This window comes from Acipenser ruthenus, chromosome 1 (assembly GCF_902713425.1).
Source record: "Acipenser ruthenus chromosome 1, fAciRut3.2 maternal haplotype, whole genome shotgun sequence".
In the NCBI taxonomy this organism is placed as follows: Eukaryota; Metazoa; Chordata; class Actinopteri; order Acipenseriformes; family Acipenseridae; genus Acipenser; species Acipenser ruthenus.
The window spans coordinates 17,235,807-17,261,611 of NC_081189.1; the positions used below are offsets into that span (position 1 = coordinate 17,235,807).

At 38.5% G+C, this 25,805-nt stretch overlaps 1 protein-coding gene across 9 annotated transcripts in view; it reads left to right on the forward strand.

Moving 5' to 3' along the window:
- The window catches only part of LOC117425413 (cAMP-specific 3',5'-cyclic phosphodiesterase 4D-like), a 354,582-nt gene that overhangs the window by 236,608 nt on the left and 92,169 nt on the right, over positions 1-25,805 (forward strand). The gene's annotated exons all lie outside the window — the stretch shown is intronic.

Sequence of the window (25,805 nt, forward strand, 5' to 3'; positions counted from 1 at the left end):
TCTGATCACACTTCCCCTTCCACTTGATAGTTAAGTTTCGTATGACAGTGCAGACTAGCATTTCATCAACATGTGGATGGTTTGTGCTTAATATATATATATATATATATATATATATATATATATACACACATACTGTGAAGGGTTTTAGTCCTTCGGGTTCTTTTCCAGCACTTTAAATGACCCAGCCACACACAAAACTTGATTTTTAAAAGCGCTGTTGCGCTATTTTTTTTAATAGTCACAAAAACCAAAATAAACAAAACAAACACTTAGCTCTTTTACGAGCACTAACTAACACACAGGTACACCCTGACTACAAGTGGGACAGCTAGGCTGTTTCCCCACCAAACAGTAAATAAAACCACACAGGTTTAATACAACAAACTTTACCTCACGACTGCTAGAAGCAAAGCACCTCTTTCTGCCTCCTTCTACTCAGCAGCATAGAGCAGACTGACTGTTCTCCTTATAAACCCTGCACCTGGCTCTAATTTACAGTCATAGCCAGGTGCAGGTGATAATTAACAATAAAACAATTAACAGAAACAATTAAACAATAAGCAAATTAACAAAATGTGCATACACACATGTTTTCTGCAGGGAGGATATTAACCCCCTCCCTGCTGTGTTACAATACATATATATATTGCATTTGCTTAAAGGAAATGAGTAACACCATCATTAAAATGATTGCAGTTTAATCTGTAGGATTTCAGCTTGGCTGAACTTCTATTTCTATAACCAAATGAATTGGGTTTGAACTTGTTGTTATGAAAGTACATGTTTTTCAGGTAACCTCCTAAAACAGGAACTTACAAAAACATGTAAAAGAAAAGGGGGGTTATGCATAAAACATACCGTCTTGTTTTCTGAGGGGGTTGGACAGCAACTGGCATTTGTGCTTTTTATCTGATTCATAAAATGGGTTTACTGGCATTTTAGTTTTAGCATCATGATAATTACAGTAAATAGTTTACATTGTATTGTATTGACAACATAATTAAAATGTATGCTGCAGATGACGTTGAGCCAACAGAGTTGGTGGTACACAGGCTCTCTATGGGACAATATATATATTTTTAATATGGATAGTAAAATAAAAGCTCCAAGTATTACCCTTGATACAGTGCTCTCAGTAGGAGTGTGGCTTTTTTTGGCAGATTACATAAATATTTTTATGACACTCATCCTGTTTTGTTTCTTTATTCTACGAATGTCATTTTTTCCAAACCATATAAAAAAAAAAAAATTTGATTGATATAAACAAAATACAAATGTTTTAAGATGAAAGTAAACATTTATCTAGATTTTTACTTTGATGAGGATTCTGTATTTTAATAAACACTGTCCGCCCATGACACAAATAACATATGTCATGGTTTTTCATGACATAACCTCTCTCTCTCTCTCTCTCTCTGTCTCTCTCTCTCTCTCTCTCTCTCTCTGTCTCTCTCTCTCTCTCTCTCTCTCTCTCTCTCTCTCTCTGTCTCTGTCTCTGTCTCTGTCTCTCTCTCTCTCTCTCTCTCTCTCTCTCTCTCTCTCTCTCTCTGTCTCTGTCTCTCTCTCTCTCTCTCTCTCTCTGTCTCTCTCTCTCTCTCTCTCTCTCTGTCTCTGTCTCTCTCTCTCTCTCTCTCTCTCTCTCTCTCTCTCTCTGTCAATTCAATTCAATTCAATTCAATTCAATTCAAATTGGCTTTATTGGCATGACAATAAAAATAATTGTGTTGCCAAAGCACATACATGGCATAACCAACTCAAATATACAGACAAAGAATTTTTCTTAATACTAACAGTATCCCTCCTCCTTCTATATTAATACAGTAAACAGAATCCCTCCCTTCCCCTCTATATCAAACAGTACCCCCTTCCCCCCTCTATATTAAACAGAATCCCCCCTCCCATAATTATACAATACCCCCTCCCTCCCTCCCTCCCTCTTTCTATATTAAACAGAATCCCTCCCTCCCTCCCTCTCTCTTTTCCCTCTCTAGTGTGACGTGTTCACGGTCTGTCCCTCAGGCTATGACAGGTCTCCACGTATTGACCGGCCAGTCTGGCTGTGTGTTTGTCTTCCCCCAGCAGGATTGACAGCTTCTGGGTATCACACATTTTTGGGAATTCTGGGACTAAATCACAGAATTTGGGGAAGAAAATGTCCCTTATGTTTTTATATTTTTCACAGTGTGTCAGGAAGTGAATCTCTGTCTCGACCTCTCCTGTCTCACAGTGACCACAGTGCCTGTTCTCCCTGGCCAGCCAGGTTTGCCTCTGTCGGCCTTTTTCAATGGCCAGGTTGTGGTCACTGAGCCGGTATTTGGTCAGGATCTGCCTCTGCTTTGTGTTTCTGACAGTTACCAGGTATTCTGCCAGGGTGTAATTTCTATTTAGGGTCCGATAGCACTCTAGTTTGTTTTGTGTTTTAGTGTTTGTATCCCAATGGTCCAGATAGGAGTGTTTCAGGTGTTTTATAATTTGGTTGACACTAATTGGAATTGTTTTTGCAGTGCTGTCCTGAAGCTGACTGATGTCAGTGTTGCTCAGCTCAGTGAGCTTCAGGACCAGCTGGCTGAGGGGACTCTTTTCTGGGCTGAGCTCTTGGTATTGCAGGGCTTTATGATGGAGTGAGTTTGGGTCACTAGTTTTTAGATGAATCCAGTATTTTAATGCTCTTTTTTGGATGTTAATAATCAATGGATAAAGGCCTAATTCAGCCCTGCATGCATTGTTTGGTGTTTTTCTTTGTAATCTCATGATGTTTTTACAGAACTCTGCATGCAGGGTTTCTGTGGGGTGTTTGTCCCATTTTGTGTAGTCCTGGTTGGTGATTGGACCCCACACTTCACTGCCATAGAGAGCAATTGGCTGAATTACACTTTCAAAAATTTTGAGCCAAATTTTGACGGGGGGATTTATATTGTAGAGCCTCCTCTTTATGGCATAAAAAGCCCTGCGTGCTTTCTCCTTTAGTGCATTCACTGCCAGGTTAAAGCTCCCTGACGCACTGATGGTCAGACCCAGGTATGTGTAGCTGCTGGTGTGCTCTAGGGTGGTGTTACCTAGAGTGAAGTGGTACTTATTTCCCTGAGATCTGGCTTTCTTCTGGAATATCATGACTCTGGTCTTGTTCATGTTTACTGCCAGGGCCCAGGTCTGACAGTACTGCTCTAGCAGTGCCAGGCTCTGCTGCAGCCCCTGCTCTGTGGGTGACAGCAGGACCAGGTCATCTGCATAGAGCAGAAACTTGACTTCAGTGTCATGTAGAGTGAGGCCAGGGGCTGCAGACTGCTCCAACACTGTGGCCAGCTCATTGATATAGATGTTGAACAGTGTTGGGCTCAGTCTCTGTCTCTGTCTCTGTCTCTGTCTCTCTCTCTCTCTCTCTCTCTCTCTCTGTCTCTGTCTCTGTCTCTCTCTCTCTCTCTCTCTCTCTCTCTCTCTCTCTCTCTCTCTCTCTCTCTCTCTCTCTCTCTGTCTCTGTCTCTGTCTCTGTCTCTCTCTCTCTCTCTCTCTCTCTCTCTCTCTCTCTCTGTCTTTCTCAATTCAATTCAATTCAATTCAATGGTGCTTTATTGGCATGACTTACAATAGCAGGTGTTGCCAAAGCAATTATACAATACAGACATGTATATATACAATGCATCATGAATACATATATATAAACAAACTGATTTATAAAGTACAGTAAAAAAAAAAAAAAAAAAAAAAAAAAAAAAAAAAAAAAAAAAAAACACATATCACTACTAACAATAAACATGTATCAGGACAATAAGCATTTACCTAATACATACATGCCTACATACACAACAACATACATACTGTATATACATAAGTGTGTGTGTGTCTCTGTGCAGAGCTCTCATTGTGTGTCCCTCAATCTGTGACATGCAGACACATACTGGGCTGCTAGTTGGGCTGTGCTTCTCTCCTCTCCCAGGAGGATTGGGACTTTTTCAGGGTTGGTCATGTTTGGGAAGTTTGGGAGGGAATTTGCAAATTTTTTAAAATAAGTTTGTCTATTTTCCGAGTATTTCTTACATTGAAGAAGGAAGTGCATCTCTGTCTCAACCTCTCCTGTCTCACAGTGACCACAGAGCCTTTCTTCTTTAGGAAGCCAGGTCTGCCGGTGACGGCCTTTTTCAATGGCCAGGCTGTGGTCACTGAGCCTGTACTTGGTCAGGATCTGCCTCTGCTTTGTATCTCTGACAGTAGAGAGATACTCTGCCAGAGTGTAATCTCTTTTTAGGGCCCGATAACAATCCAGTTTATTTTGAGATTTTGTTTCTGTGTCCCAATGTTTCAGATAGCAGTTTTTGGTTAGTTTTATAATTTGGTTGACTCTGATTGGGGGCTGGTAAGCAGTGCTGCCCTGAAGCTGGTTTGTTTTAGTATTATTAGTTGGGTTCAGTGCAGTGAGCTTCAGGGCCAGCTGGCTTAGAGGACTCTTTTCAGGGCTGAGCTCTTGGGTTTGCATGGCCTCATACTGGAGGGAGTCTGATTCACTTTTCTTTAGGTGCATCCAAAACTTTAGTGCTCTTTTCTTTATATTTATGAGTGTTGGGTAACGGCCTAATTCTGCCCTGCATGCATGATTTGGTGTTTTTCTTTGCACCTGTAGGATGTTTTTGTAGAGTTCAGCATGCAGGGTTTCGATTGGGTGTTTGTCCCATTTAGTGTAGTCTTGTTGACTGAGTGGACCCCATACCTCACTTCCATACAGCGCAATGGGCTGGATGACACTGTCAATTAATTTTAGCCATATTTTGATAGGAATATTGATTTTATAGAATCTTCTTCTGATGGCATAGAAAGCTCTTCTGGCTTTTTCCTTTAGTGCATTCACTGCTAGGTTAAAGCTCCCTGACGCACTGATAGTCAGGCCCAGGTACGTGTAGTCTGAGGTGTGTTCTAGTGTAGTGTTGTTTAGGGTGAAATGGTATCTGTTTCCCTGAGTTCTGGCCTTTTTTTGAAAAATCATTATTTTGGTCTTTTTAAAGTTTACTGCCAGGGCCCAGGTCTGACAGTACTGCTCCAGCAGTGCCAGGCTCCGCTGCAGCCCCTGCTCTGTGGGCGACAGCAGGACCAGGTCATCTGCATAGAGCAGGAACTTGACTTCGGTGTTGTGTAGAGTAAGGCCGGGGTCTGCAGACTGCTCCAACATCGTAGCCAACTCGTTAATATAAATATTGAACAGTGTTGGACTCAGACTGCAGCCCTGCCTCACCCCCCGCCCCTGAGTGAAGAAATCAGTTCTTTTGTTGCCAATTTTGACTGCACATTTGTTTTCTGTGTACATTGATTTTATTATATCATAGATTTTACCCCCTACACCACTTTGAAGAATTCTGTAATATAAACCTTCATGCCAAATGGAATCAAATGCTTTTTTAAAGTCAATGAAGCAGGCGAAAATGTTGCCTTTATTTTTTTGGTGTACGTGTTTGTTTATTAGGGTGTGTAGGGTGTAAATATGATCTGTTGTGCGGTGATTTGGTAGGAATCCAATTTGACTCTTACTCAGGACATTGTGTTCGGTAAGGAAGGCCAGTATCCGGGCGTTGATGATACTGCAGAACACCTTCCCCAGATTACTGCTCACACAGATGCCCCGGTAGTTGTTGGGGTCGAATTTGTCTCCACTCTTGTGAATTGGGGATATAAGCCCTTGGTTCCAGATGTCAGGGAAGTAACCAGTACTTAGTACCATGTTGAACAATTTAAGCATTGCCTCCTGTAATTTAGGGCTGCTGTGTTTGAGCATCTCAGTGCTGATGCTGTCAGGGCCGCAGGCTTTCCTGGTTTTCAGTGCCTGCAGCTTCTTAGTTAATTCCTGTAGGGTGATTGGAACATCAATTGTGTTTTGGTTATCTTTAATTGATTGTTCAAGTAATTTCAGTTTTTCTCTAGTTTCATTTTGTTTATCTGTTAGATCTTTTTGTTGAATATCTTTATAAAGGTTTTCAAAATAATTTTTCCAAACTGTTCCATTTTGTATCGTCAATTCTTGTTGTTTTGTTGGGTTTAAATTGTTCCACATTTCCCAGAACTGATTTTGGTCAACAGATTTTTCAATGTCTGTGAGGGTTTTGTTTGTGTGTTTTTGTTTTTTCTGTTTGAGGGTGTGTTTGTAGTGTTTTAGAGTCTCACAGTACCTCAGACGTAAGTCTGTGTCTTGTGGTTGATGGTGTTTTTGATTAGATAATTTTCTTAGATTTGTTCGTATTGATTTACATTCATCATCAAACCATGACTGTGTGTGTTTTTGTTTCCGATTGATCTTCTTTTTGGTCTTTTTAATATTTGCCATTATGGCTGCTTTTTCAAATATCTGATTGAGGTCATTAACAGACAGATTTAGTCCTGTCATATTAGGTTGGTACAGAGTGTTGAGGAAAGTGTTAATGGTGTTAGTTATTTCAGTGGAACTGATTGCTTTGATATATTCCTCAGTGCTGTTTGGAGCCCATCTGTATGATTGATTCAGATTGTACAGCTTACTGGGCTGTGTTTGTGTGTTGCTTGCCTGACTTCCTCTTTTCAGGAACACAGTGATTTGATTGTGGTCCGATAGAGGGGTTTGTTGCCTGACAGTGAATGCACTTAGAAAGGAGGGGTCCATGTCAGTGATGGCATAGTCGACTACACTAGTCCCAAGAGCTGAGCAATACGTGAACCTCCCTAAAGAGTCCCCTCTGATCCTGCCATTAACGATGTACAGACCTAGGGCTTGACAGAGATGCACTAATTCTCTCCCATTTTTGTTCACGGCACGGTCAGGGTTGTTTCTCTGGATTGTGGTGGGTGTGAGGTACAGAGGGGTCTGTCCAAATACATGGCTGTTTCCCTGGGTGTTAATACAGTCAGGCTCTGAGCCTGTCCTGGCATTGAAATCCCCACAGAGCAGCACATTCCCCTGGGCCTGGAAATGGCCGATCTCTGTGTGGAGGGTGTTAAAATACTCTTCGTTGTAATAGGGGGATTCAGAAGGGGGGGTGTATGCTGCACACAGGTATATGTCATTTTGACATTGGGCTATTCCCTTGTTAATTTTGAGCCATGTGTGTGTTTGGCCCTGTTTGACTGGGCTGATGTAGCTGGCCAGCTCCTCTCTGTACCACACTATAATCCCCCCTGAGTCCCTGCCGCGCCGGACTGTGCTCAGTTTAATAGAGGGCACTATCGCCTCCCTGTAGCCTGAGGGGCAGTGTGTGAGCGCGTCTGCACGGCACCATGTCTCCAACAGAACTATCACATCGACATCTTTTGTATTTTTAATAAATTCAGGATCTGTGCTCTTCAGCCCAAAAGCAGAGGAATACAGGCCCTGAATGTTCCAACAGCTAACAGTAAATGAACTCATGTAATCCAACCAATATTATTCTTAATGAAATAAAATGTCTAACAATAACACAACCTTTTATCATTTTAAGTTCCCTTTAAACAGTAAAGTGCAAGTATAGTAATTATTTTAGTAGTATTAATAATTATTTATTTATTTATACTTTATTTATTTATTTGTAGTTATTTACATGTAGAATATTTTTTTTTTTTTTTTTTTTTTTTTTCCCTACCCGAGTGTTGCAGGTCTCAGTTCAGCAGCCTGGAGCAGAGGATGCTGAGGAGCTGTTTGATCTCTCCCAGTTCGGTGGGGGCTGGGGGGGTGGGCCGGGACAGAGTTGCAGCATAGCTGAGTTGCTGCTGGTGGTCGCTGAGCCTGGCGGTAGTGGGACGAGTGGGGGGCCGGATGGCGGGCGGCTGTACGGTGCTGCGGGGGCGGGATGTGTGCGCTGCAGTGCGGGGGGGCTGCATGCTACGCTGGCCTCTGCTGGCACTGCTGCGAGGGGGGCTGGCTGGGCTACGGCCCATGGCTGCATCCTTCAGGGTCTTGGCAAAGACTTTGACCCCCTCCTGGTTGAGGTGCACCTTGTCGTAGAGGTGCCAGGGCCCCACTGTGGGGTGGTGTGCCAGGTGCACGTTAGGCAGCGCAGCGCAGCCTCTGGTGATCTCTGCGTTCACAGCGTTGATGGTGTGTGGGTGGGTGTCGGCTCGGGGCAGCAGCGTGGAGATGACCACCCTGGAGTCGGGGAACTCCTGCGTGGCTCTCTCAGCCACCCTCCTCACGGCCTTGGCGGTGTCGTGGCGCAGGGAGCCCAGGTCGTTGGTGCCGGTGTGGATGACGATGCAGCTCGGGCTCCCCAGTGTGTCCCGGTTCAGCAGCTGTTTTGAATGTGACAACTCAAGCAAAGTGTTCTCTTAGCCAAAGTCTTCTCTAAGACAGAGTTGACCACCAGACACAATATGAATCAATAAATACAAATGTATTTGTTACTTATTTCAGAAGCGGAGCTACGAGTGAAGTTGAAGAGATCAGTCTAACCAGTAAAAAGAAGTCTGATATTTTCAGTTGGGTCATGGTGTATTATATTTATTCAACGCTCCGACTGAGTTGTTTTATGTATTTTTTTTCCTGGTGTTTGTTCAGTTTCAATTGGAACTATGTTGTGTCTTTCCGCAGTCCGCAGTCCATTGGTACATCAGTGTCGTACTATTCATTGTATGACCGAAGGAACTTTCATTTCATTGGTTCTTTGTTTCCCGGGGGTGAAGGTTATGGGAGCAGGAGATTTTGAAGCTCAGCTGAGTTGTGGTGGATGAGGAAGCAACGTGTTCTGTTCAAAGTGATGGATTTGTTCACCCAGGCCCAAAATGATTTCTTAGTCTAGTTGCTCCGCTTCACTGTGATTGTTACGTGTGCTGTCTGCTTTCAGAGCTGTACTATTTGCCAGTTCCTGTTCCTCATTCATTGGTTTGGTGTCCTCCCCTATTTTCATTCTGATAGTTTCTGTTTGCATTGTAAGGGTCTCAATCCGCTATTTTTTTAAACTGAAATAGAGTCAAATTTGATCGAGCTAAGAAGCAAAATGTACTTCTACTGTGACGACCCCACCGATGGGCATGACAGATGCTATTTTTTGTGATGGAGTGTATAACATGTGATCTCTTTATTCAAACTTGGCAGGAGTAACTACTGTGACATCAGATTTGTTTGTTTTTTGGCAAACTTTGCCTAATTGTCTTATAACGGACAAAAAATAAATACAAATAAACAGTTACCCCAGAATTTTTGTTTAGAATATATCACTAAAAATATATATTTTTGTGCTGGACAGTGACTGAGTTTGACACATCTATTTGCTTATTGATACTGCCTGTAGGAAAATTAGTACAAATGGCTGGCTGAATGCTAAATAGGAGGATTTTACAGCATTCATTTTCCATGTTTTAAATGTAAGAGAAGGACACAAAAAAGAATTAAAGGTGGATAAACACTATAGAAAAATGAAATACATAAATACAATGAAACAAGACCCCATCACTAATGTGTTTTTATTAAACACTTATATTAGCTTAAAATGGAAATTACTAGGTGTCCTGGCAACAAACACATGTTCATCTTATTAATGTTAATGTATTGGACGAACTAATGTACCTACTGTATTTATTAAATGTTCAGTGTTAGCTTGATGTTCTTCAGGTAAACCGGTAAACATTCTTTACAAATCCATTTTTGTTTATGAATTAATGTGATATCAGGATATATCAATAATATAGTATTCGACAGTGAAATTTACTGCCCCACTTCTATATATTATATTATGGTAATGTATGGAACAGGATTTTACCTTATAGTATAGTATAGTATAGTTCAAGGCCCTTATTTTCCAGAGGGGGACATTTTGAAGGCACAACACTGTTTTTCCTATCCACTATCTATATCTGCCTATGATTGCATAGGGTTATTTATTCAACGCATACTTTATTGAAACCAGGAACAAGGTTCAGTACATATGATAGAGGAGAGGTGTTGCTATGGTAATGCCTGTGACTGTCTCTTTCACCAGAGCTCCATTGTCACATAACAGGGGAGAACACTTACATTATAGAAAGAAATTAAATCTGTTTTTGTGAAATTATCCATAATATATATGAGTTATATACACTGTACACATCTCCAAGCAAGTTTCTCAATAGAAATAGAAATTCAATTATAGCAAAATGTGTAGACATCAATAATTTAATATGAATAGGTAACCTGTTTTGGGGTGCTTGAAGTCAATGTAATAAACACTAGATGTCTATAAAGTATAGAGACAGTTTTTATTTTATTTTATTTTTTTTGCAATATGATATGAACTAGTACGGGGACAAATATTTGAATATTCGAACAAATATTTTTATTTAAATATTTTTTTTGACATGTATTCGGATACAAAAATCAGATGTTCGTATTCGCTAGAAATGACAGAAATACCTTGCACTAATTTACCGTCACACCAGAAGTTGCACGACGGTTTAAAAAATGGCAAATGAAAAAGAGCTCTGTATGATATGTGAGATTGATATACAGTATATTAATAAAAAAAACACAGGATCAACACAGCAGCTCAAGCTTATATTTAAAAGTTTTAGACAGCAAAAAGTAAACAAACCAGATTATGCGTGCACACATAGTGATCTCTATGGAAAGCCATCTGGGTCAAAAAAGTGTTGTGCTGCTTTAGAGCGAGTCAGAATCTCATGGGACAGAAAACAGGAAAGCACATCATTCTGAAATGCCTTGCTTAAACAGTGCCCAACTGTTGGAAATGTTGTGTAGAGATTTTTATATGGATCATATATATTATATTATGCAACTTTCTGTTAAGAACAATGTATTTAAATGATAACCAAAACAGTAAGTTTTTCCCCCTTCATTTTACAACGCCACTTCCACGTTTGTTTTATTTGAAGTGTTAAATGTAAGTTTTCGTTTGCTTGTTCAGCTACAAAGACACAAGTAAACCTTGTGTTATTACTGTATGAAAACGTGTCTATGGACACTGTTTACTGTGAAGAAACAGCAATGGCTAGGAATGAAAAAAGCAAAAAATAAAGTACGGTTTCAACTATTTATGTCAGGAATAAACAAAGCAACGTTTAACTTGAACTGCTAATTCACTGGGGTAAAGTAGTCTTTAGTCCTGGGATATTTTTTTACTTTAATGTTTTACATATTGTAATGTCTTGCACACATCCAGGGGTCATGTCCCCCTGACAAAGCTGCTTTGCTGCCTGCATTCTGAGCAATATAATGGCTTTTATTACTTTTTGAAAACGAATGAAAATCAGAACAAATATTTAAATTATGATTGAATATCCGAACATGAAAATCCTGTGTTCGTCCCAGCACTAATATGAACTTATTTCAAGGTAATTAGAGGATCTGAACACTGTGAGATGTAATAGATTTCTAAAAAGAGATTGCACATTTTAATGACATGTATTTTACAGTACACCGAATTTGCCCATACGCCACACAAATCTGTTCTTTCCAGTGACGGTACATTAATTGACTCTTTCGGTGCTCTAAAGGCTGCAGATGATCTTTAGCTGCTGATTACCTTACATTGGATTTGTAAATATCGAGAGATCATTTAAGCATTTTAATAGAGTACCCCTATATGTGAGAGTTTCCATTTTGGTATTTCATAACATAGGTTAAATGAAAAGCTTTTTGTCCACAAACAAATAACATGTAATTCCAAATTGGCAAGGATTTATAATTAAAATAGCATGTTGGTCTAATCCCGCACTTTTTGTAGTCGAGAAGCAAAGGTACATTGCATTTAAACATACAAAGATATAGGAGATGTCATACAAACATTTCCACCATGCTTCCTGTTTTCATTAACATTTAGAAAGAATAGTTCCACAGATGTTCTCTGCAACATGATATTGCTGAGGTAGTTCACAGACCTGTTTTGTAATGTGCAAACGATATCTAAGCTGTTGCTATGAGGATGGCAAGTGTACACTCTTACATGAACCCCTTTTATTTCTTGTCTGAAGCAACCGGTTTTAGATCAACATTGATACAGTGTATCCTTTTCTATATGGAATTCTACAATTAGATTGGAAATTGAATAAAGAAATGTAAGCTGGCTTAAATATACACCAGTATGTGTCCCAGTGTTTTTTGTTGTGTATAATTAAATGCATAGTAGATAAATCCTATTTATAAAACAGGAACACATTTATTGAAGGAGACATGAGAGTATAAGGGATACAGCAGGGCTTGAAATGTATGCTGTAAACAATAAAATCCAATTTTCCTAGTCTAACTTATTCCTGCATACTGGATGTTATTTCATATTACTGGGCTGGTAGGTACAGTATGTATTATTGTATTGCCCTTCGGTTGTCGTGACAAAAGATGCATTTGGCTGGATTTATCAAGGGCTTTGTATCAAAATGAATTTTTTGTCATTTTGTGGTGCTTATTGCATTTTGCAGTAAAAACCTTGGTACAGGCCCATTATCATTTATGGTGGTGTTGATGGAATTTGGTTACAGATTTTAATTTACCGTGCTATACAAATCTAAAGAGATGAACGTACAAAAATGGCAAATGCATTGCATTTGAAGAGTGTCTTGTGAGCTTGAAGAAGGGGGAGTTAAACACCCTGTCAAAGTTAACCCCTTAATCTCCACTAATGTTATATTATAGGAGTCTGTGTGGTCCAGTGATTAAAGAAAAGTGGTGTTTAACCAGGAGGTCCCTGGTTCAAATCCTGGCTCACTCACTGACTTACTGTGTGATGCAGCTGATGCATAGTTCACACACCCTATTCTCGTAAGTCCCCTGGATAAAGGCCTCTGCTAAATAAACAAATAATAATAATACAATTAAATGAGGGGTTTTAGAAAGGAGGGATGACCTTCCCACATGTGAAAATATAAGAACAAAGAAAAACATTAAAAAAAAACAAAATACAAGTAAAAGCGACTTTACCAATAATCACAGATAGAATGATTCATATCACAGGCACCGACTCCGTGGGTGCTCCGGAGAGTCCCATTAGATGGTGGCAGTGGCAGTTTAGGTGGCGGCAGTGTCAAACTGGAAGGTGGAATAAGACCACTAGACCAATGGTGAGGCAACCAACAGATAATAATAATAATAATAATAATAATAATAATAATAATAATAATAATAATAATAATTTGATTAATGCCATTTTTTACCAAGCCTCAAAAGAACTATCTTTGGTCATCAATGGGACAGACGAGGCTGAAGGATGTCGCTGTCCTTACCTCATTACCTTATCAGAGATCTAGATGCAAATAAGATTAGACAATTTAATTCAGAGGGCTACAGTGGGACATCTTTAAATTGGGACATTAGTAAAGACCATGTGAGTACATTAATGATTGTAGTAATTCATAGTTATTTAATCAAAGGCTGTAACCCCCAACTCCACAAAACAGCCCCCCCCAGCACCTATGATTCGTACCATAAAAAAGGCAATTACAGCCTTTTGTTGTTCTGCTCACTTCCACTAATGCTGCGTGTTCATATGGTTTCCAAGTGTTGTTTAAGGTACCACTTGAAGACAGCAAGGTTGTTGATTGCTGCAGTGTTTAAATGGAAGTGTGACGTGTATGTTTCTAAACCAAGGGAGCAAAGGCATAATGAATAATGTAGTGATGCTGCAGAGATGTATTCCAGTTTAAAGCCTTGAATTCGGCAATATTTTGTGACTACATTTAAATTCAAGGATTAAGGTCACAGCTGAATGCATAAATCTGTTCTGCAGAAGACATGTTTTGAATTTGTAATTAAGAGTAGAGGTTTAATTCAAATAGGAATCTTCGTCAGCAGCCTAGCTTACCTTATACTAATGTGCTCCCATGTATTAGCAGCATTGGATCAGCAGCTAGGTCATAATTCATTTTGATCTCTGTCTGTTAGGTACAAAGCAGCACCATAGAGATGGCTTTCTCCACACAGCAAGCCCAATGTATTTATTGTGTAGTAGTGTAACAGGCAGTGTTGTGTGATACATTGCCGTTATGGAGTCTGTCCCCTGTTGGTGAGATGAGGTTAAAAGCTCTATAACCATGAATACTGACGAGCCTGGCTCTTTTGTATTGTGGTTAAGATGCAATCTTGCGGTATTCAGGGTCGCCAGATCATGCCCATCCTGTTACAGTAGCAAGCGCATCAGCATTTATATCAATGGTATATGAAATTGTACAATTAATTTGATTGAAAAATGAGTTTAAAAAATGTATAGTTGATTCATTCTAAATGTCGAACAGGAGCAAATTAAGGAAAGAGATGATAGGCCTAAGTGTTATTGTAGCATTTTGAAGCATCTCTTTTAACTTGACTGACACAGAGAAACTGAAAATCAATGCTGCTTTTGAAAACTCTACACTTGAGTCTTATAGTACTGTATACAGTATTAACACAATACAAGGTGTGTGTCACTTTTAGAGTAGAGTGGTTATTTTGTGAAACTAACCTCCTTTTGTAGAAGTAGTTAGCTCACTGAACATTAACATGAGAAGGCAAGGATAAATATTGGTTCTGGCATATAAAATTACTGCATTTGACAAATAACCGAGAGCAATACATTACCAAATCATGTTTAAGCCAGTGTGCAGCACAATAGAAGATCTGTGCTGCAGGTGTAATACAACATTGAACCTGGTGCTCGGTCAGTGGCTCACACAGCTCTGGGTGACAGGCTATCAGACTGTAATAACTGGCTGATTGCACAAGAGAGAAGCCAGAGGGTGCTCTGAGAGGGGAGAGCCTTTAGTATACCCAGGCAGCGATCTGTCAAATAAACTACAAAAGATCCACAGTAAACTCTCACCACAATGAGGTGCTTGGTGCACTGTAATTCAACTAATGCATGTGCTTGAAGAAATCCATCCATGTTTAACATGATGAGCCGCTGAGTGCTCTCTTTTTCATTGCTGCACGGAAATACATATTTATTGGACGTTTCTTAGCTAAAGTGTCCTGCATTTGGGTTACACTGTGGTATATGGATGACAATGAGCCTGCCTGCAAACTGTGAAAACCTCACTCTGGAGAAGGTAGCCAGATATCGGAACGCCTACATTCACGGGTCACCATATGCCATTAACAAGCCGATCGACATAAACCAGAGAAGGAGATGGTAAAGTTAACTTTCATACAGTATTTGTTCTTTGTATCAATTACATGTTTTGTTTAAAATAAAATGTGGTGTTGTAATTCTACTGGTGGAACTGGATACTGCTATTATATGTTGTTTGTAAAATGATAAGAAAAAACACGCCAGCAAAACATGTACTAGTTTGATAGCTGGAAAGAATAATATGTTTGGTTAAGAGTAATACCTGTTAAAGTATTACAGAAAATCAACTATGTAGACTAAAAAAAAGAAAGATTTTATTAATCTGTTATCAGTATTAGAACCTAAATATGTTTGGTCTGTGGCAATTACAGTACAAAGAGCCTTTTTGTATGACAGTTTTGGTTTAGAAGATTCTTTAAGAGCACAAGGTTAATAACCTGTGTTGTGTATTTGAACATTCTCTGAAATCCATTTAAAAGAAATTGGTCATCTTTGTTTGAATCCTTCTTTACTATCTGTCATCTTTACCATGGTTGTTCATAACAGGTTTGCTATGTCACCATGTGCAGCTTTTGTATTTCTATGTATAAATACACACTCAGTACATCTCACACGCTGGTCCAATTGGGCTTATCCTAAATATTGTAATATTATTTCTGAATCAATATAAAAAATAAAAAAAAACCTGTGTTTTGTTGAGATCTTGCAAAATGATCTAGCTATATTAATTTGATCACAACAGCAGTGATCTGACAGCTATAACTTCAGCTTACACAGTCACAGATTTCAGACAAAATTCTTGTCATCCATATTGCTGAATCAGAAAATGATACTGAGAAGGACAGTTATTTGGACAAAAGCTTGCAGCAAATGTTCAGATGGATGCTATAGATTTTTATCGATGACATTTGACTGGTCAAAGCAATAAAGCTGCATGTGTTTCACTTGGTACTGAATGTATTGTAACACACCATGTACCGAGGTGAATAATGGCAATAGTAAGTATTGAGAATACTGTAAAAGTTACTTGCAATAACAAGTGTCTGCCTTTCAATTTGCTCTGTGTTGGAGACCTGTCTTGTTGTTTGTCTGTATATACTCTTGGTTATACACTTGATAAACAAGCAAATGTTGTGAATGCACAGTAGCAGTAAAGATGCCTGTATTTTCTGGTGATATACAGGACAGCTAGTGAATAAAGTTCAACTCAAATTGCTACCAACTGCTGTTTTAATATTTGTATTTAGCACAGGATTGGTGTCTGTGGTAAGAACTGTACACAGTAACAGAAAAAAAAATCATTAACAAGATAAAACTGCGGAGCAACTCATATTGGTCATTAGATATGCAACTGGGTTACTCCAGTGTTTCATTAATAAGAGCCTAATCAAAAGGCTTTCAAGTGTACGTTGCTCATCAGTCAGCATCTGTGAATGCAATCTGCAGAGCTTTTAGTATGAAAAAAAAAATGATTTACTGAGATTTCATTGAGCTTTACGTTTCATCATTACCTTTCCTGTGCTTGCTGCAGCATGGAGAATCAATTCATTGGCAAACCAATACTTCTTCATTATGGTTTGGTGCTGTGTATTTAACACATTGATATGTGAAAAAATGGCACATTATAAAAAGTACCCAGCCATTTAAAGTGGAGATATCAAAAACACAAGCCAAGTTTCAAGAAACCATTGGGGCAACCGTGCCCGGCACAAAGCAAATAACACAACTGTAAAACCAATGGGGGACAAGGTTGCCTCAATTGTTTCTACTAACTTAGCTTGTGTGTTTGATGCAAGTTAGAAGAAACAATTGGGGCAACCTTAGCAACTTATTTATCTTACCATATGACAGGTATTGACTTTTCATTCTACATTTCACCTAACAGTGCTGGGAACTACAAATTAAAAGTGTAATGGTGCTTTTGGCTGATTTATCCTTGCTGTATAGAGAGAAAAAAGAGAGAGAAAAAAGAGAGAAGAGAGAAAAGTCTGGCAGTTCTTGTGCTTCGCTGATAAATTTGGCGCAAGGAAGTACCGTTCCTCTCAATAAGCCTTATTAATCTCAAATGGTACTAGAACCCTAATTTTGTTAGTTAATATATAGTGCAGCCTTTTTATTACTGTATTTTCTTGTTCAACAAATAATGAGCAAATGCTAACAGCAATTTGATTACATGTCCTGGAGATGTTTTGAAACACACAGTATTTGTCAATGTCAATTAAGCATTAGTACTTTATGATTGACTTCTATATGCAGTGTACTGCTAAATGTGTTTTTTAATTAAAAATTCCTTTTGCATAACTATCTGCAGAACACATCTGAAATCCAATCACAGATTCAAGGTTAACCCTTTTCTATATACATTCTCAAATATTGATGTTAACCTGTTTATACCCCATGTAGCTAGAACAATGCAATGCTTCTGTTATAAACTATTACAAAAAACAAACAGAAAGTGAATTTCACTATTCTTACTGTACCTGCTCTCATTCATTACCAAATTGCACTGATGCAAACAGAACAGTTTGGCCCATGTTTTAAGTAATTCAAACAAATTTTTTGCCATTATTCTGCTTTGTCTGTAGGTAAGCACTGGTACACAGTCCCTCTAAAGTTCTGAGTCCCACAGCAATTGGAAAAGGTAAAATATGAACATTTAGTTCATATGAAGCTGCTTCGTTCCTAACCTGACGACTAAACGTTTTTAAATGAGGTCATCATGGATTTATAAGTGGCATGTACTGAATGAAGAGTCACTTCATCACATTTTAGACATTGAAAACGAGCTAATAAACATGCCAGCTAAGTGAAGTGTGCTGTATAAGGTATTAAAGGACACAACAGGAATTGAATCATACAGGAGCAGCTCCTCGCTAAACCAGGTATGTTTGTCTGACATTAGGAGGTGTCGGGTTTAAAAAACAAACAAACAAAAAAAAAACGCATACACATACAATTATAGTGCTCAATGCATTTTAAATGTATAAAACATTGCGCTGAAATGACAGTAATGTTTGAGTATGCTGCACATTACATTATGTAACAAGTCACATGATAGTGGGATTATAGTATGTCTTGGCTGTACAATGTGTCAATCACTCTGGGGTTGCGTAAGGCATTGTGAAATGATGGGGCAGGGGCTAGGCTTTGCTCTGAATAGAATCTGCCATGGTATCAGATATGCTATGGTTTGACTGTGGCGCTAAGCGGCAAGATTTCACTGTGTCTAGGAATTCGGGACATATCCCGTCCCGGAGACATTAAACCCGGGACCGGGACTTGATCTTTACATTCCGGGACTGTCCCGCCCAATTAGGGACGGGTGGTCACCCTAATTGCGCCTGTCTAGTACATTTCACCCAAGACTTACGACTCGTTTGCAACTATTGCGACAGGCGCAACGCTTTAGTAAACCTACCCCTAATGAAGTGTTCAGCACCTTTTGTGCATCATTGTGTGAATGTAGTTCTACAAGGTATGTAATGTTCTGTATTTTTCCTTCTGCTAATTTCATTATTTGAATTGAACAGTAGATGGCAGAGTTTGCGAAACAAACTACAGTACAGGTATAGTACTGTTGAATATACAGCAACGGCCAAAAGCAGTGCATCACCTCGGCATAATAATAATAATAATAATAAAAAAGATTGCAAAATTCATATCGCAAAACTCTACAGGAAGCTATAATCGTAGTACAATATTTCATGTTAGATTTTAAAATGTCACATTTTTCAATTTTTATCAGTTTTCTGTTAAGTATATGGAAAACTACAAAGCGATATGAAATTCAGTATGTTAACATTATTCGGCAGTTTTCATTTGACTTTATTAAGCAACATTTGTTAATTCTATAGGGCAAAGCTTTTGGCCATAGCTGTACACAACATCATAAGAAAGCACAAATACTGGCAAGATAGAACAACATGTTCTTCAATCTGTTTTATAAAATTACAAACATAGAATTTTCAGAAAAGACTTCGGAATACATGATATTTACTTTGTTAGAAGATGTGTGGGTGGGGGGGTCATGATATTATTTGATGTTATCGCATACCACATAATTCCAGTTTAACTTTGGGTATGGAAACTATAATTTGAGTGATTTTCTGATTTAACTCATACCATTACCCAAAGCATGAGCATTTACTTTGATAGAGTTAAATACAATAGGTAGGCATGTAGCTGTAAATCCCGGGACAGACAGGCGTGGCGCGGCACAGCTGTGCATTTTCACAGTGCGATACCGCTAGTCTGCACCCGGACACACAGGAGCGGTATGCACTGCGTGGCTGACTATTCTTACAATATAGAAAAATTGAATGGGACAGTACAGTAGTTGTCAGTACCACACCTATGGCTATGTACTCGAATATAATTTACATTATGGCCAAATGTTTTGCGTCACAGGGGTTCCCAAACTTTTTTTACCTGAGGCCCACCTGTTCAGCAGCATTAGGCACTGGGGCCCACTATTAGTACTCCTTGGGAAAATGTCAAACGAGAGCCTTGCAGAAGTTACTTTTTACAACACTAATCTGTGCAACCAAATACAACTTGCAAAATGACATTGAGTAAGCTTGCAACATCCACCCCCCCCCCCCCCAAAAAAAAAAATCGCAGCGCAGCTGCGCCATTAACCAAAACAAAAGTTATGAAAATAAATCTATCTGCAGCGAAATTTGAATCAGTCAGAAAACTTTTATTATTATTATTATTATTATTATTATTATTATTTTCCAACAGAACATATTGTAGCGTTATTTTAAGATGACTGTCAACGAGCCAGTAGTTCATAAAATAGCAGTATATCCAAACGTTTTAATTAATCAATTATCGGTATGTAACAAGAGTTTGATTAATAACTTGATTTAGTTACTATTGAAACATATATCAAAGTACTCAGTATTTTAAATGTTAATAGCTAATTAGTCACAACAACGTTGAATTGTTAAATTAATGTTATCAAAAACAAAAGTTAGTATGAAAACATTTCTACAAAAGAAAAAAGCCATTCCAGCACCTCACTGAGCCCACGGTACAAATGCATACAAACTCTTGTTCTTTATACTTTGCAAACTTATTCTTTAGTAGAGGATTTAACATATTGTAATTGTATTAATACTGAACACACTTTTTACATCTGCCAGCAGAGCGATCACATGACCTTAATAGAGCTCTCACTTTACATCCCGCCTACAGGTAGGCAATCTATTCACTCTGATTTGTAAATTTCTGCTTTGATTGACAGTCCGGCAAGACTCCCTTGCTACACTTTATTTTTCAACATATATATATGAACATAATTTCGATATTTTATTTAACATCATGGAATCTAACAAACTATAAACCAGTATCTCAAAAGTCTACCAGAAACTACAATAGTAGTACAGTATTTAATGTTAGATTTCGAAATGTCACATTTTTCAATTTTTGGAAAACTACAAAGCAATATGTAATTTCAATATGTCAACGTAACATTATTAGCCAAATTGTATAGGGTGTAATGCAAAACTGGCTTGTTTTTCAAAGTTGTTTTTCTGTCATCTATATGCAGGTGTATGAAATGAGCGATCAGCTTAGCAAAGAAACATACAGTACATTGCTGACAGCAAGTAGCCTACTACTAAAATGTTAGAAAATATATCATTTTACAGCCAGTTATTTAGTAAAAACAGTAGTGAACTACAGAAATAATAATAAAATAAAAAAAGGCAAAACATGATAACAGTATCAGATTGGCTACAGGAAGGATGCTTATCAGGGGCGTTGTATAAAATACTGACTTGCCTGTCCTTGTATGAAATATGGGAGGGATCAAACACTTCAGGGTGCTTGGACACCTCCGTAGACAACAGTTTCATTTATGATTTTTCCCGGCAAGCACGTGTTGTCAGCACTTGGCTGTGATTGGTTGATCTACTACTTTGGATTCTATTTGAGCTGTACCGCTCAGCATCACCATGTCCCGCACTGATCTGTCCAACACCATATGAAAGCAATGGCAGGGATACAGGCGGCAAAATTCCTCGCGTGTCGCACCACGCCGCGTCTGTCTGTCCCAGTCTTAATCTGTAATGCTTAAATGGGTTCCTTTGTAAGTCACCCAGGGATATTGTAGAAAGTGATTACATTGAACAAATGATCTGAGACGAATGCAGTTTAAATATGTTTTATTTGATCTTTATCTTAGGATTTTATACATTCATTTCAATCACTGACAGCCTTGGGGCTGAACTGTCTCATGTGGTCGATGCAATATGAATAAGAAACTGTAGCGGTAAATGGAGAAACGAGTGCTTATCATTTATGAATGAGTAGAAAAGAGTACTGCTTTTATCTATCATTTAGAGAGGGAAAGGGAAAGGTGGAAAATAGGGTCAGCATACACACAGTAGGATACTACTTATACAATTGTTACTGCTTATGTCCAGCATACATGCAACATGCAAATACTAGTAAAATCTATATGTGTGGATTTTACTTACCATTAAACATGAAAACCATCTAACCGTAAAAACAAATCCTGTTAATATGACTACCTAGTGAATCACTTTCTCTTTCAGCAAATAAAATGCAATAAATAATCAGGTCAGGTCATGTTGCACAAACTGTTCTCTTCTATTAGCTTCTTGGCATTCAGATTAGGTAGGGGTTTTAAGATTCCCTTTTCCATGAAGCCAAATCTCAACACAACACTTTATCCCATAATGATTTGCTTACAGTTTTGTCTAGTGTTTGGATGTCTGCAAAGGCTCTTTTTAGAAGAGCCATCTAACCCTGCCACCTCACCTGTAAAATAACTGGACAGACAAGTGTAACAAATGGGAGGAGGTTAAGGGGTTCAACTACCACATTGCAAGTTGCACTGGACTATACCGACACTGAACAATCAACCTACGCTTTTTTCAGCTGCTGTTCAATAGCTGTAGCTTTGTTATTGTTCTCTGCTTTCTTAAACACAAATGAATGCCCTTATCGTAACAGACCTCCCATATGTTGACATGTCTTACAGAGCCTGTCTAGCACTTATAGACCACACATACAGTGTTGCAATGCACTGCAGACACACTGTTTGTGTTGGGTATACTTCAGTGGGACTGCCATTGCTTTCTTGAACAGAGTTCCATGCAAAGCCAGGCTCAGTTTTTAGATCCACTCATTCAGATCTGTCCATCCCATCTGCTGTATACAGTAATGTAGTTTGTCCTAAACTTACAGTATGCTTCATTACACTCTATGACTGGCAAACAAGCCACACAAAGTTCACTCGAATAAGGTCGTACTTATTTACTTTAAACTTCTGACCTGTGGCCTTTGGGTACAGGCTCTTATTAGAAACACATTGACTGGTTACAGTTTATGTTTATCTGACATTTTCACCACATTTTGTTCCTTTAAGATTTGATCGGCACAATATCTAATAGAGTTGCATTGAAATGACCTCTGGGTACTTATTTTGACATTGAAAGTGTTTTGAACTTGTACCACATCCTCTCTCCAACTGCCTGTTAAGCTGTGAAACATTTCCTCAGGCAACTTTGTGGTTACCTAAAGCATCACATTTCAGTTATGTTTTATATACAATGAAAAGTACGGACTACCTTGTTTTTCAGGATCACTAGCTGCACAGTGTTCCAATTTTACAAATTATAAGAATATACATAACTTCAGATGTCACCTGATGAATCACTGTGTGAAAATAAGGACCATCTGGCTGCCTGCATTTAGTTTCACCTTATGAAAATGGATAACAAACTATAGACATTGCATTATACATATATGTTGAAAAAAACATAAACAGACAGTGGTCCCTATTCACAAAGCTTGTTAAAGGGTTTTTTAAAGCCTGTTGATGAAGTAAATGAAGCTGGGGTCTGCTCTAGACTTCTGTTAAGCAACCAACCGTCGAGTAAGGGTTTCATGAAACTCAAACACCCAGTTCTAAGAAAGAAGAATGTAATTGTGAGGCGAAGAAATAGATTTGGAGCCAGAAGGTTGTGATTTTGAATCTTGGCCCTTTGCAAGGTTGCCACATTTCATCCCTTACATTTGGAGGCAGAGTAGGATGTGAACCCTGGATAGGCAGTCTAAGGTGAAAAAAAAGCAAAAGGGGATGAGATGGGGTGCTGTAAAGAGGGAAAGAAAGTATAACAAACAGGTCCTGCTCTTTCAGCTAAGCTGGTCATAGCTTTGGAACGAGAAGGTTGTGTCAGTTCAAAACCCTATGTTCCCTCTGCCGTTGCTGACCCCTAAGCATTGGGCATTACGTGTAATAACTAGACAAAGCACATAATCCTCTATACTGTACACCTCCATACGTAAGCAGGGAGCCCTGTTAGGGGTTTCCTCTAATCTTCTGGATCTGTGTAAGCTTGTTTGTCAGAGATGTTAAATACACTACAGAAATCTTGCTTACTGTGTTGGTTTCAGGGACACAGTTTTCCATCTTTGATGAATCTATTTATAGTACAAGCTTTAGAGATTGGGGAACTACCTCAGCAAGGCAGTTAGTCAGCTTAAACGGTATGGGTTGGTCTTTTGATGCATTTGATAAAAGAGATAATCTGATTGTGGAATTCTGGTATCGTAAGAAGCTTATTGCAGTGACTTAATTCAAAGGGGCTGGGTTAGCAATTTTATTCACACTGGCTAGAGAATTGGTTTTTGTGGGGCTCCCGAGTGGCGCATCCAGTAAAAGCACTCGCGTAGAGTGCACGATGTGTCTTATAGTGTGGACATCGTCGGTTCGAGTTGTCCTCCGACGCTGTAGCTCTGAGTGGCTGCATGCTGAGCTAAACAAAAATAATTGGACACTATTAAATTGGGGAGAACCCCCCCCCCCCCCCCCCAAAAAAAAACAACTAATTGGCAACTACTAAATTTAAGGAAAAAAATAATTGTTTTTGTGTGTGTAAAATTAAGATGTTTCTCACATATGCAATTCAGTGTATTAATTTCTGAAACATCTACAAAGCTTGTGTAGTACATGTCAGTTCCATTAAATAAAATAAAAATATATGTAAATAACATAAAACCGGTATAAGATTGATTAAAAGGGTTATAATATAAATGCATAATACAACAGTATTTGTCAGGTACTTACATATATTTCTGTAAAATTCTATATAGTAAATCATGATTTATCTAAAAAAATGTAAATCATTAGTGCCTATTACTACATTCCTTGATGATGTATCTAGTTGATTTACGTTCCCTAAAACAAAGTTGAGCAGTATGGATACAAGTGTCCTCCTCCATGAAACCTATTTGTTAAGTCAATCTATGAGCCAGTTGCATATGATGTTGCTTTGTGTTACAGAAAAAACAAAAATAAAATAAAATAGGACATTCCAAATTCTGTTTGTTATCATTATGCGGGAAATACTGACATCTGTTCACTCTGGTCTCCAGATTTAAAGGGCTAATTCTTTTAGTTGGAATTAGGTGTCCTCATGCAGAACACTCCCGGGACCCTTCACACACACACACACACAGAGAGGCTGGTGTCGCACAGGTGATTAATTCTTTTCAGACAGGCTGCCAGTGATGCAGACTGACGTCATCCACTGAGGGGAGACGGAGGTGGGGGAGGACAGGGAACATTGGAGATGATTCCTACCAGCATAGCACTGCTAAGCTTGTTATTGTTGCTCGCAGTGTACTTTTGTGGGCATCTAGACTATAAAGAGAAATACAGACACATACAAAAATAGATATGATAAATTTATCATTTTCATTTCTTAAATCTGTAAGGAAAAATACATATTTGTAACTAAGAGAAACTACACACACACGCATCTTAGACTTAAACACATTCTTATCGTTTATTGACTTGAGCACATTACACCTATTCTGATGTCTCAGTTCAAGTAAAGGATTGGCAGAGTGTTGCTGTAGATAATCTACATACATTGTTTATTGTCTGTTTGCTGAATAAACAGAAAAGCACATGGTTATTTCACATAAGAGTTGTATAGAATAAAGAGCTGTAGTCAAAAATGTACATACCCCAATGGAAATGTATAATTTCTAGAAATTTCTCGAAAACAAAGAATTTTAGGAAAAATCTTTTGTAACAAAAGTTTTGCTTTTTGATGCTACCCTTTGATGCTATTATAGTATTGTCTACAATGTGCTAGAAATTTCAATATGATAATGCAGAACCTTATTCTAGAAAATGCTGGATTGTAGGTGAACATTCTTAGACAGTATAAAAAGGTTAGGCATAGGATGATTGCTGTCATTACCAAGAAGTCAATATGGGAAAATGTAAAGAGCTATCTGAAGACCTTAGGCAGAAAATGATCTATTGTCATAAAGCTGGAGAAGGATACAAGAAGATTTCCAAGCATTTGAGTATCGAAATTTCAACTATTGTTTCAATTATCAAGAAGTACAAGACTCATGGTACAGTCACAATGCTCCCTCGGTCTGGAAGAAAGAAGGTACTTTCACCAAGAACAAGTAGAAGAATTGTGAGGAAGGTTAATAACAATCCGAGATTGACTGTCAAAGATATTCAAAGTGAACTAGCTGCAAGTGGGACTGGGGTTTCCATTTCAACCATAGGTCAAGTATTGCATGGTGAAGGTCTCAATGGTCGCAGGCCAAAGAAAAAGCCACTTTTAGGAAAACGTCACAAGAACAAGTCTCATAAAGTTTGAAAAACGGCATTTGAATGATGGATATGAGTTCTGGTCAAGGGTTTTGTGGAGTGATGAAACCAGAAAATAGATTCTACAGCATACCAAAAGATATTGGCCAATCACCTGAAGCGGTCCGCTACAAAACTTGGTATAAAGTGCAAATTGACGTTCCATCACAACAACGATCTAAAGCACACATCAAAAT